The following is a 14,398-nucleotide window of genomic DNA, read 5'->3' as shown; positions in this document are numbered from 1 at the left end:
ATTATTTTACTTTGAAGCATATATATTTTTTACATTTATTTTAATTTTAATTAAAAAGAAAATAGTAGTATTTTTTTAAGTAAATATTATTTTTTAAAAAGAAATAAGTAATTTTAAAAATAGTTATTATGGTAAAACGGTAACATTTTAATGAATATTACTCTAAGTTACACTTATATGTCCCTTCTAGTTTGCATATTATTTTGCCATTCCAAAATCATTTTATTCTCTTTTATTAAAATTCAAAATTTCGTAGCATTTATGAGGTCATCTCTCTCCTTGACTATGAAATCAATACAAATTATTAATAAATGAATAATAGTGTTCTGAAATTAATGGTGAATGAATATGTATTATTAATTATTTCTGTTTGGGAAAGTTATTTTTATCATCCTTCCTTTTATTTAGGTTACATTTTTGTCTCAATTATTATTTATGATTTTATTGTTTTTATGTTACAAATTTATCATACGTGGAAATAGGAACATTGCTAGAAAGAAAAACGCATAAGGTTTTTCTTCCCGCAACTTAAAATTAGATGATGAATTTAGAGTCGGTAGAATATTTATATTCTATTTGAATGCTTTAAAATAAAAATATAATTATTTGTTTAATAAAAACATATAAGTTATGTTCATTTTGCTAGTAAGATAAAAAGAAAATATATTGGATAATCATTTTTTTATATATAGTAGAATTTCAAAGCGATAATAACGTATAATTTTATTTGTATTTAATCATTATTGGTTTATTTTTTGACAAAATAAGAAAAATAAATATTTTTTTTGATGGTTTTATGATATATGGACTTTTAAATATTTATATATAGATATTCATGGAAGATTTTTCTATTTATAAGATTGATAAATGCTAGTTGAGTAGCGCATAAGAGGGGATAAGAGGGGTGAATTAGGTTCTTTGAATTTTTTTTCTGTTTATGAAAAACTTTGTTCTTTCTTTTCTGGTTATGTTAAGCGATGAACGGTAAAGTGCATAAAGATAAAGAACACGAAGAGATATCTCGGTTCCCCTCACAGATCGAGACTACTCCAGTCCCCTTTCAACATGAAGAGATTTTACTATTCTTAGGACTTTTACAAGACTCTTCCTAGTCTTTCAATGAAGACACTAACAATCACACCAAGAACAATCCTCTTGGATTTTTCACTAAGTTCAAAAAGAGAACAATCATCCCTTTTAATGAACCTCTTGTTTCCAACAATTCTGGACAACACAGATAAAACAACAATATGAACTTTTTACAAGTTTTTGACAAGTGAAAGTAATCTATCAATCTATTGATTGATCTTCTCCTTTAAAGTAATCAAACTTCTTTATGACAAACAAGTGCTCTAATGATATGGATGAAACTATATGAATATTTATGAAAATTCTGTAAATAGTTTCACCAGAAAATTTTGATCAAGAACACTTGAAATAAATTTGAAAAGATGAATGAAGAAGATTGTTTAAAAATATTTTTGAGAAAGGAGGTGTGTTCAAAATCTGCAGAAAAAGTGTTATATATAACCCTTAGATACCTCTCTAAATGGTTATGATATATGAAAGGATGTCATGGTTCAAGAACACACTCCATAGAATATTTTCATGAAAAAATGCAATGTTTTCTGCCACTGATTCAGTGGTGATCGATTACCCTATATGGTGTAATCGATTACACCTGAGACAACGTTACAAAATTCGAAAAACTACACTGTGTAATCGATGTGTAATCGATTACCAAAAGGGGTGTAATCGATTACTTGCTGTAAAACTTGCCTTGCACAGCAACACACATAACTGGTAATCGATTACTTAATGCTTGTAACTAATTACCACACAGCAGAATGGCAGAATGCAATTATAAATGAAGGTGGCTGCTACAAGATAAAAATTTAAGAGACCTAAGAAGTCAACACATGAATGAATGATAAAAAACTAGAGCACTTGACTTATCATAGAGAGAATGAGAACTTAATACCTTAGCACCTTGATCGAATCAAAAGCAATCTTCAAAACTTTGGAATGCTTTGAAAGGAAACACTTGAGCTTGAGTCTTGAATCATTCTTTTTGCAATGCATATATGTTGAACATGTCTGCATCAAAACACTTTGAGAAGCTTGTCTTCACAGTAAAAAGATTATATCAAATTTATTATTAAGGTCTAATTTTAGATTGTTGGTGTTGCTTTGATTTTATAAAAAGGTTAAATATTAAATTAAAAATATATATGCAATTTTATTTAAATATTATAACAATACATGCTCTAATATTTTAATTTTGGTTATTTTAAATATAAATATGTAAGAATTAAAAAAGTGTTTTATATGGAATAATCTATTATGAGTTATTATTTGCGATATTGTTGTTTGGGATAATGAAATGTGATATAATTGAATGGTTATAGTTTTTTTTATGTACTTGATGATATTGTTAATAAGTGTTTATCTATTATTTCGAATATGTGTCTTCCTATTTGTCTATGGCATGGTTCTACTTAGATGCGTGGATAGAAATGAAGCAACCATGTTCATTAAAGAAATCCACGAGGGATCTTTTGGGATCCACGCCAACGGACACACAATGACTAAAAAGATCTTAAGGGCTAGTTATTACTGGTTGATCATGGAAACTGATTGTTTCCATTATGCCAAAATGTGTCATAAGTGCCAAATCTATGCAAACAAGGTGTACATGCCATCAACTCTTTTGAATATCCTAACAACGCCCTAGCCATTCTCTATGCAGGGAATAAAAATGATCGGGCTCATTGAACCAAAGGCTTCAAACATACACAAATTCATCCTGGTTGTAAAATGGGTTAAAGTTGCTTCCTATTCAAACGTAATAAGACAAGTGGTTACCCTTTTCATCAAGAAAGAAACTATTTGACGTTACGAAATTCCTAGCAAAATCATCACTAATAATGGGTCAAATCTAAACAACAAAATGATAAAGGAGTTGTACAAAAGTTTCAAAATCAAGCACCATAACTCATCACCATATCGACCCAAGATGAACGGTGCCATAAAAGCAGCAAACAAAAACATCACGAAGATCATCTAGAAAATGGTGATAACTTATAAGGACTGATATGAAATGCTTCCTTTTGCGCTACACGGCTATCAGACGTCAGTCCGCACGTCAACAAGGGAAACCTCATTTTCTATGGTATATGACATGGAAGCGGCACTTCCTATCGAAGTTGAAATCCCATCGCTGAGAGTCTTGATGGTGACTAAATTGGAAGAGGTGGAATGGATTCAAACAAGTTTTGATCAACTCAACCTTATAGAGGAAAAACGCGTGATATCGCTATGTCATGGTCAGTTTTACCAAAGGCATCTTAATAAGGAATTCGACAAGAAGGTCCGTCCTCAAGAGTTCCAAGAAGGAGACCTGGTGCTGAAAGTGATCCTGCCGATTCACAAGGATTCACGTGGAAAGTGGACACCGAACTATGAGGTTTTATAAGTTATAAAGAAAACCTTTTCTGAAGGTGATATAATTCTCATGATTATAGATGACAAAGAATTTCCACTTCTAGTGAATTCGGGCGCAGTAAAAATCTACTTTTCCTATTAAAGAGGAATACAAAGCTTGCTAAGTCGAAAACCCGAAAGGGTGACTTAGGAAAAAAGGGTATCCCATCGGACAAAAAATATGATATAACAGTCCAGGCAAAAATTAGGGATAAAAGCAAAATAATAAAACCCGCTAAGTCAAAAATCCGAAAGGGCGACTTAGGTAAAAAATTGTATCCTGGTGGCCTGAAAACCCGAAAGAAAGGTCCAGGCAAAAGTTAGGGATTTTCCAAAGGCAAGAGAATACGATCCGTGAGCCCATAATAGAATGGAAAGTTCAAGACAGGAAGAATCAATCCAGTCACTCTGCTCGAAAGCAAATGTATTACGATTTTTGAAGACATAAGGAATATAGAAGTGTTGTAATTCGATGGAAACTTAAATAGTTCTCATTGCCATTTTACTTTTCCTATCTCAGTAGTTACCTCTTATAGGAATTGCATCCATATGTATTATCACCCATTTACAGGTCAATTCTTCAGTGAATAAGAATGATTTCTTCATCAAAGTTTTCCCCATTATTTTTGTTTGCCTGCTTGTTTGCAAAATGTTAACTATTTTTTATAAACATTGCATTAAAACTTTGGGAAAATAATAAAAAGAATTGAAAAGAATAGTAAATTGTTTTGATTTTGAAATGTCTGAAGGGAGATCAATATTTACCAAGGATGCGCTCGATGCACAAGACATAAAATTATTCACATGTCACCATGGCCTACTTAGCACTGAAGTCGGGGTTTGCCCATGAATGAACATGCAACTTGCCATCATATCAAACTTGGGGCACTAAGAGCATATATGACTGCTTTTCGATCACAACATCATTAATATCCAGAGTGTTGGGAAGTCAAAACCTTTCCACCAACCAAAGTCCAGTCTTCATTGGCAACCATAAAGAGCCCAAAGTACAATTTTCATTGACATTTTCACAAACCAAAGTCCAATTTACATTGGCATCTTCAAAATATAAAGTCCAATTTTCATTGGCATCTTCAAAACTAAAGTCCAATTTTCATTGGCATCTTTAAAACCAAAGTTGAATCTTCATTGGCACCATTTTTCAAAAACCAGTATTCACCGATAACCCAAAACTCGAGGGTGTTTAACAAACCAAAATTCTAGCATTGGTATTCAAAAGTCTAATTCTCATTGGCACTTCTCAAACCAATTGGCATTAGTATTCTGAAACCTATCGCTGCCTAACCTTCTCAACAAAAGAAAACTAAGCCTTGCAAAAGTCCAATCACCCATTGGCACACCTACATGTATTGATCATAACATTTCATGCATCATTTCATATTAGCATATCCACCAAGGTGGAAAATTACACCATATAATCAAAATATGCATGCATAGCATGATCCATCATCCAAGACCTTTCATAAAATTCCAGGTCAATCCTCAGCCAAGCTAGTGGTATTTCTCTGAGTGAGTTTCTACCCTGCATGTTTTCTCATTGGTAACTCCAGTAAGTTCGTTGAAATTTCCTCCCCAAGCCGAGATTACCCAAAAAAGTCTCTTTAGAGCTTTTCCCCTGCAGAGCATTTTCCACAGTAAATCTTCTCCCTAGAGAGTATTTTTTAAAATGTTTCCCCAACTAACGGTTATCTTATGTGATACCAGTCAACCCCCACTAGAGTTACCATTTTCCTCTATTGACCATTTGAGTGTCTTATCTGTTAATTCTCAGAAAGTCTCATTTGTCTTTTGTGGAGTATTTTTCTCTATTAATTCTCATAAAATCTCCCAGTTGTTACTTGATCATTTGAGTTTCTTCTCTGGTAAGTCTCAATTGTATCTTGTTAAGTGTCTTATTTATTTGTTAATTCTCATAAAGCCTCATTTGTCTTCAGTGGAGTATTTTTTCTCTGTTAATTGTTAAAAAATCTCCCAGTTGTTGATTAAACATTTGAGTTTCTTCTCTGTTAAATCTCAGAGAGTCTCAATTGTATCTTGTTTAGCGTCTTATCTGTTAATTCTCAGAAAGTCTCAATTTTCATTTGTGGAGTGTTTTCCTCTATTAATTCTCAAAGAATCTCCTAGTTGTTGCTTGATTATTTGAGTTTCTTCTTTGTTACGTCTCAGAGAGTCTTAATTGTATCTTGTTGAGCTTCTTATCTATTAATTTTTGGAAAGCCTCAATTATCCTGTGTGAAAATTTTTATCTATTAATTCTCAGAAGATCCTGATGGTTGTTTTTAATTAAATGTTTTTCTCTGTTAATTCTCAGAGGACCTCCCAACTGTTATTCACATTGTTTATTTTAAGGGTTCTTCTCTGTTAACTTTTAGAAGATTTCCCATTTGTCATTCATTTTATTTCGGTCAGAAGTTTTCCTTGCTAAGTCTCAAAGACTATTTCGATGTTGCTAAGTTGAAAGTTTACTATATTAATTCTCGGAGAATCTTTCAATGATGGTGCTTTAAGTTATTTGCTTTGTGAGTGTGAAAGGATTTCTTAATCTTTAAGACTGACTCGTGGGGTAAATGTGCTTGCTACAGGTATTAAGGTTTAATCTTTATCTGCTTGTTTAAAAGAAAGACTGATGAAATTTCCAGATCCTCAAAAGACAAAAAAACTAGAAGAAACTTATGTTTGATAAAATTCTAATGGGGATTATAATAGTGATGAAATAACCTTCCTTTTCAAGATATTTCAACATCTGACCAAGAGTAACAAGGGACTCTTTGGTAGAATATCTAACTTCAAAGGTTTATGTTTCAAGAATAGAGAAGATGATAAGAGGATCTGCTACAATTGCAACAAGCCTGATCACTTTTGAAATGATTGTCTTAATCTAGCAAAATGACACATCATTTAAGGGAAGCCTTCTGAAGGAATATTTCAAAGAAAGTTCAAGAAAGGTCTCATGGCAACATGGAATGAACTTGATAATGAAGAAGATTCAGACAGAGAAGTTGAAGAAGCCAACCTTGTATTGATGGCTTCTACACTCTCTAATTCAGAGTTCGAGTCAGGTTCTAGCTCTGAATTTGATGAAAAATATATGGTATATTCTAACATATCTTGTTCTGGTCTTATTCATGATTTCATAAGTCTTTATCAAGATAAGCCAAGGCACATGAATGCTGTTAAGAAACATCTTGAGTTTTTTTAAAGAAGATTTGAAATCTTCTAAAAGAAACTGTTGAGATATTGGAAAGAAATCTAGCTGCTACCTGAGCAGGATATGGCTCTCAAAGATTTCTTAACAATAGATCTTAACATAACTTTGCTTGCATCCATGATCTATGGAGTAAGTAAGATAAAAATAGATGGTTTGGGCTTTCATGAAATGTGTGTGGTTTTCATAACCTTGACATGGAAAAATCTCTCAGTACCATCTTCTTCAAGTCATGTTTATGACTTATTGGTGTCTGATATTGGAAAGATCAAAGTTATGAACCCATCAGAGTCAATAATAGAGAAGTCAGAGGTTCTGATAGAACTAGAGACCTCAAGGTCAAAAGTTCTACAGAAGTCAAAACCTGAGATCTCAAAGTTAGTGGTTTCGATGAAACCAGACACTACGGTCAAAAAGTCAAAAAATTTAAGGGAATTCAGTTCCTAAGACTTTTGGATCCAAGCTTCTGAAATGATCAGAAGCTAATGTCAACTGAAATTCTAGTTATCAGACTTTCGATGTCACACAGGTTGTTATGACATCAAATTCTGCACAGACAAGAATTATGCAGAACTTAAAAGTAAGTGCAGTAAATAACACAAGTAATTGTTTACCCAGTTCAGTCCAACATGACCTACATCTGGGGGCTACCAAGCCAGGGAGGAAATCCACTATCAGTAGTATTAATTCAAAGCTAAACTCACCCGTTTACAACTCCTCACTTAATCCCTACCCAATGCAATTTCAATCTTACACTAAGATCAGAGTTCCTACTCACTCCCCCTCAATCACCTCAGTGATTACTACCTTTAATCAATATTAAAGACAATTTTGAAGACACACTTCAAACAACTCTTGATTGTGCTTGACAACTTTAATCAAGATACACAACACTCACGCTTAAAAGCTTAGAGTGACACAACACTTACAACTCAATGAACACCCTACACCAAAGCAATCATCTACGTGATAACAACTTGGTTTACAAGATATGTCTAATACAAGACTCACAAAAATACAGCAGTGAAGTATGATGGACACACTAAATCTTCACGCCTCAAAATTCCCAATTCTGAATGAAGGAGCGACTTCCTTTTATATTGCAGTACTTGGGCTTTGCACTTGTATTCTCCTAAATTTAAGGTCACGCGAGTTCCCTTAAATTCCACATCTAGGTTACTAACAAATAGGCTATTTGTTAGGTTCATTAAATGTAGCTTGGTTGTTGATTTCCTGGATTTTCTCTCAGCTGTTGAATCCCTGAAGAATAGCCTGAGAAAAAGCTGAAACAGAAAAACTAAACAACCTACAATCTAGCATATGCTGTCAGGAATGAATGTCACAACATTCAGCTTGACATCAAGGACCATATGCTAAGTCTGTTTTTCTTGAAAATAGACTGTACAAGTTTGCTGAACTGTACAGGACAAAACTGTCCATTCTACAGTAGCAGCTTACATTAATACATGTCAAAGCATCCAATTTGACATTTACACATTTAGCCTTAAGTCAGTTCTGTTATCCTTTTGAAGAACAGACTGAGAAACATACTGAAGTGTAGCAGAACACCACTCTGTCTATTGTTCAGTATATGCTGTCAATGATGAATGTCATAACATCCAGTTTGACATTCAGATAGTAGGCCTTATGCCAGGTCTGGTATTTCCTTGATAACCAGACTGGAAATGAATACTGAGCTCTAACAGAATACCAATTATTCTATTCCTCAGTATCTGCTGACAGGGATGAATGTCACCACATCCACTTTGACATTCAATAACTCCTGTATTAGCTAATCCTGCAGTAAACTCCTCAAGTATGTCATGACATTAGTCAAGACATCAGAGTACAGTTAGATATTCTAACCTACAATGCAGTTACACAAACACCTTCACAACATGTCATGACATCAGTCAAGACATTAGATCCAGCTAGTGTTTTACCATACAATGCAGCCAATTAAACACCTACAAACTCCCCCTTTGGCAAATTTTTGGCTAAAACACTTTGATCCCACAACAGAGTTCATAGTAGCGGAAATCACACATCTAGCAGGAAATAGACCTAGCTAATACACTCAGAGTGACAGCACACTCACACATAAGGAAGTTAAATAAAAACTTCATCACACATCAGCTGCAGGGGAGGGAATCTTGAATCTGTCACAATAATCTGTTGTCCTGGGGTATCACCTGTTACTCCCCCTTTTTGTCAAAAATGTTGCCAAAGCAACACTTTAAATTTCCGACCACAGAAAACACACAAATGACAGACTTACAGACTTGGTTTTGCCTCACAGTTTCAACCAAGTTAGCACCCACTTGATCTTGCTTCACAGCTTTGATCAGGTAATCACCCACTTTTGCTTTACAGTAGGTACAGCCATATCAGATGCCATGACTTTGTTTCTGACATCCAGAACCACTCTTGCATGAACAGCGTCCTTGAACTCCTGCAGGTGCATAGGCCGCCTCAAGTTAGGATATCTCCTTATCCTCTTGTTGCCACACTTGTTGTAAGTGGCATAGCTATGATCTGTTGACCAATCAGAGCATAGTTCCAATTGTTTAATAGGCAGAGATATTAAACAATACATTCCAAACATCATTGGTTGCTATAAGTTCTCAGAGAGACATATTCCCAGTTTGCCCCTTAAGTTTTCAAACTGAGTAGCATCCACAGAGCCTTAGTAAATATGTCATCCAGTTGAAGTTCAGTGGCTACATGTTCCAAGGTAATCACCTTGTCTTCCACCAGATCTCTGATGAAATGATGTCTAATGTCAATATGTTTGGTCCTGCTGTGTTGGATGGGATTCTTGGAAATATTGATGGCACTGAGATTATCACAGAACAATGTCATGACATTTTGAGTGACATTGTACTCAGTGAGCATCTGTTTCATCCAAACCAGTTGGGAACAACTGCTTCCAGCAGCTATGTATTCAGCCTCAGCAGTGGACAGGGATACACAATTCTGCTTCTTGCTGAACCAAGATATGAGATTGTCTCCCAAGAAGAAACAACCTCCTGATGTGCTTTTTCTGTCATCAGCACTCCCAGCCCAGTCAGCATCACAGTACCCAGATAGGACAGGCTCAGAACCATGTGTGTACAGCATCCCATAGTCACAAGTCCCATTGATGTACTTGAGAATCCTTTTGACTTGATTCAAGTGGCTCACTTTAGGCTCTGCTTGGTATCTAGCACACACTCCAACTGCATAAGAGATGTCAGGTCTACTTGCAGTTAGGTATAGTAGACTGCCTATCATGCTTCTATACAGGCTTTGATCAACACTAGGCCCTCCATCATCTTTGGTTAACTTTAGATGAGTAGGAGCAGGAGTTCTCTTGTGCCTAGCATTATCCATACCAAACTTCTTAACTATGTTTTTGGCATACTTGCTTTGAGAGAGAAACATAGAGTCCTCCATTTGGTTGACTTGCATTCCAAGAAAATAAGTCAGTTCCCCAACCAGACTCATTTCAAATTCAGATTGCATTTGGTGAACAAAATGTTTTACCATTTGTTCTGACATTCCACCAAAGACTATATCATACACATAGATTTGAGCAATCATGATTTTGCCTTCTTCATCCTTCACAAACAAGGTTTTATCTATCCCCCCTTTTCTGTATCCATTTGAGGTCAGAAATTCAGTCAACCTTTCATACCATGCTCTAGGAGCTTGCTTCAACCCATACAAGGCTTTCTTCAACTTGTACACATGCTTAGGTTGGTTAGGATCACAGAACCCTTTAGGTTGTTCCACATAGACTTCTTCATTCAAGTAGCCATTCAAGAATGCACTCTTCACATCCATTTGGAACAGTTTAAACTTCAGAATGCATGCTACACCTAACAGCAATCTGATGGACTCAAGCCTGGCAACAGGAGCAAATGTCTCATCAAAATCAACCCCTTCAACTTGAGTGTATCCTTGAGCTACTAGTCTTGCTTTATTCCTAGTAATTACTCCTTTCTCATCAGACTTGTTTTTGTAGATCCACTTGGTACCAATGATGTTGGTCCCTTCAGGTCTTGGAACTAGCTCCCATACTTCATTCCTTTTAAACTGCTCAAGTTCCTCTTGCATGGCATTGATCCAGTATTCGTCAGTCAGGGCTTCTTTCACATTCTTTGGTTCAACCTTGGATACAAAACAGGAATTTGAGCTTATTCCCCTTGACCTGGTAGTTACACCACTATTGGGATCCCCTATGATAAGATCCTTAGGGTGGTCTTTCTGAATTCTGATAGATGGCATTTTGGTGGTTGCATCTACTTCACATTCAGGAGGAGGTTTCTGTACTTCTTCAGACTTGACTGGAATATCTGTTGAACTGTCAAGGAATGTTTCAACATCCTCTATGACATCGATTCCTTCCTCTTTATCATCCATAATAACATTTATGGATTCCATCAGGACATTGGTCCTGTAGTTGAACACTCTGTAAGCTCTGCTGTTAGTGGAGTATCCTAGAAATATACCCTCATCACTTTTGGGATCCAGTTTCCTTCTCTGTTCACGATCTGTGAGAATGTAGCATTTACTTCCAAAGATATGAAAGTACTTCACAGTGGGTTTTCTGCCTTTCCATATTTCATACAGAGTGGAGGAGGTTCCTTTTCTCAAGGTGACTCTGTTGTGAACATAGCACGCGGTATTCATAGCTTCAGCCCAAAAGTGCATAGGGAGCTTCTTTGCATGAATCATAGCTCTGGCAGATTCTTGAATAGTTCTATTTTTCCTTTCAACTATCCCATTCTGCTGGGGAGTTATAGGGGAGGAGAACTCATGACTTATTCCTTCAGACGAGCAAAACTCATCAAACTTGGAATTTTTGAATTCCGTACCATGATCACTCCTAATTCGGACAACACAACTGTCCTTTTCCCTTTGGAGTCTGATGCACAGGTCTTTGAAGACATCAAATGTATCTGACTTCTCTCTGATAAAGCTTATCCACGTGTATCTGGAATGGCCATCAACCACCACGTATACATATCTCTTTCCACCCAGACTTTCAACCTGCATAGGTCCCATTAAGTCCATGTGCAACAGTTCCAGAACTCTGGAAGTTGTAGGATGTCCCAGCTTCGGATGTGACATCTGGGTTTGCTTGCCCACCTGGAATTCTCCACAGACTCTTCCTTCATTAATAAGCAGCTTTGGAATTCCTCTGACTGCTTCCTTGGATATGATCTTCTTCATTCCCCGTAAGTGGAGATGTCCAAGGCATCTATGCCACAGCTTCACCTCCTGTTCTTCCTTGGCTGAAGAGCAGATTATGGAGAAGTTTGAGACTTTAGGTTCCCACAGATAGCAGTTATCTTTGGACCTGGATCCTCTCATAACTTCCTGATTGTCACCATTCGTCACAATACATAGCTCCTTAGTAAACTGAACATAGAACCCTTGATCACACAGCTGGCTTATGCTGATGAGGTTTGCAGTTAGTCCTCTTACTAACAACACATTATTCAGTTTTGGAACTCCAGAGCAGTCCAGCTTACCCACACCTTTTATTTTTCCTTTAACACCATCACCAAAGGTCACATAGCTGGTAGTGTGAGGTTGAATATCTACCAATAGATTTTCCATACCAGTCATATGTCTTGAGCATCCACTGTCAAAGTACCAGTCTTCTTTGGTAGAAGCCCTTAGAGCTGTGTGAGCTAACCTAGCATACCATTGTCGCTTCTTGTTGGAGACATGGTGCCTATATGTCTTATGCTTAGGCCTTACATGAGGGACTTGGTTCGGGTAACCATGAAGCCTGTAGCAGAAGGCTTTTATATGCCCAAGCCTACCACATTGGTGACATCTCCATTTCTGGAATTTCCTCTTCTGATGATTATTCATCCTGGTTCCCCGATGTTGAGACATTGGATGTGACCTCCGCTTGAATTTCTGAACTTTGGCCTTTGGGCGTTTGCGTTCAGCTGAGGATCTTTTCCCAAAGCCTAAACCAGATGTGGTTCCAGACTTCTGTCCCACCTTTAGGATCTCTTCCAAGGTGTCAGTTCCTTTATTCATCATTCTGATGGATTTAGTCATCTGATTCAGCTTGGAGGTCAGCAGGGTTATCTCACCATTTAGACCCTCTATGGTCGTCAGATGCTTCTGTCTCTCATCTTCCAGCTCCTTGATGAGTTTCTTCTGCTTTTCTCCTTGTACACGCACTTCTGCACTGGTGACACACAACTTCTTATAAGCTGCAGCAAGTTCATCAAAGGTCAACTCATCTGCACTTGAGTCATCATCAGTGGCACAAACACTGGTTAGTGCAGTGACATGTTTAACAGATTCTCCCTCAGATTCACTTTCAGAATCTCCTTCAGACCATGTGATAGCTAGCCTCTTCTTTTGCATCTTGAGGTAAGTAGGGCATTCAGCTCTGACGTGTCCATACCCTTCACAACCATGACACTGGATTCCCTTGCCTTGGTTGAACTTTTCTTCAGAAGTTGATCTTTTCTTGATGTCAGACGAGATGTTATTGACATTAGGTCTACCTCTTTGATCAATCTTCTTCACGAACTTGTTGAACTGTCTCCCAAGCATGGCTAAGGCTTCTGATATGGTTTCATCACCTCCAGTATATCCTGCTTCTGACTCCTTTTCAGCATTAGATACAAAAGCTACGCTTTTGTTCTTCTTTTCAGCATTCTCACACAAGCCCATTTCAAAGGTTTGGAGAGAACCAATGAGCTCATCCACCTTCATATTGCAGATGTCCTGAGCCTCCTCTATGGCTGTGACCTTCATAGCAAATCTCTTAGGCAAGGACCTGAGAATCTTTCTTACAAGTTTCTCTTCAGCCATTTTCTCACCTAATCCACCAGAGGTGTTTGCAATTTCAAGAATATTCATGTGAAAGTCATGAATAGTCTCATCCTCTTTCATCCTCAGATTTTCAAACTTGGTGGTCAGCATCTGAAGTTTGGACATCTTCACCTTGGAAGTACCTTCATGAGTTATCTTGAGGGTATCCCAAACTTACTTAGCTAGCTCACAGTGGTGTATCAGCCTGAAGATGTTCTTACTGATTCCATTGAATAATGCATTCAAGGCCTTAGAATTTCCAAGGGCTAATGCCTCTTGCTCCTTGTCCCACTCTTCTTCAGGAATTTGCACACTGACTCCATCTTCATCTGTCTTCGTTGGTGTCGCATCCGCGAAAAACAACCGGCGGGACTCAAATAAAAACACACACAGAGCCGCCACTGCGCGTTATTTATCCCAAAATAGGGAAAGGAAACGCTCAGAGAAACCTGGAAAGGAAATGGTCTTGCGACCAAAGAGAAAGGGTAAGGGAGTCGGTTACGCGAGGGGAAGGTATTAGCACCCCTCACGTCCGTCGTACTCGACGGGATCCACGTTCTAAAATAAAGAATAGGTTGCTAAACATCACACACACACACGGGGAACGCAGGTGGGGTTAAGAGGAAAGAGCTCGATAAGGCGTCGCACCTTATGCCTACATATCTTGTCTGGAACAAGAATCAGAGCCACTGTAGTTCGGCTTACGCACGCCAAACCACACAAAACAATCAAACAAACCAAGATGGCAAACATGGAGCCCGACAACCACTTGATGGAATTACGTCGGCATCCGAACCAAAACACACTCAAAAGGGCAAACGTGGGGCCCGACAGCCAATCACTGGGCTTACGTCAGCA

This window comes from Lathyrus oleraceus, chromosome 5, assembly GCF_024323335.1.
Source record: "Lathyrus oleraceus cultivar Zhongwan6 chromosome 5, CAAS_Psat_ZW6_1.0, whole genome shotgun sequence".
NCBI lineage: Eukaryota > Viridiplantae > Streptophyta > Magnoliopsida > Fabales > Fabaceae > Lathyrus > Lathyrus oleraceus.
This window is presented reverse-complemented; position numbering follows the sequence as displayed.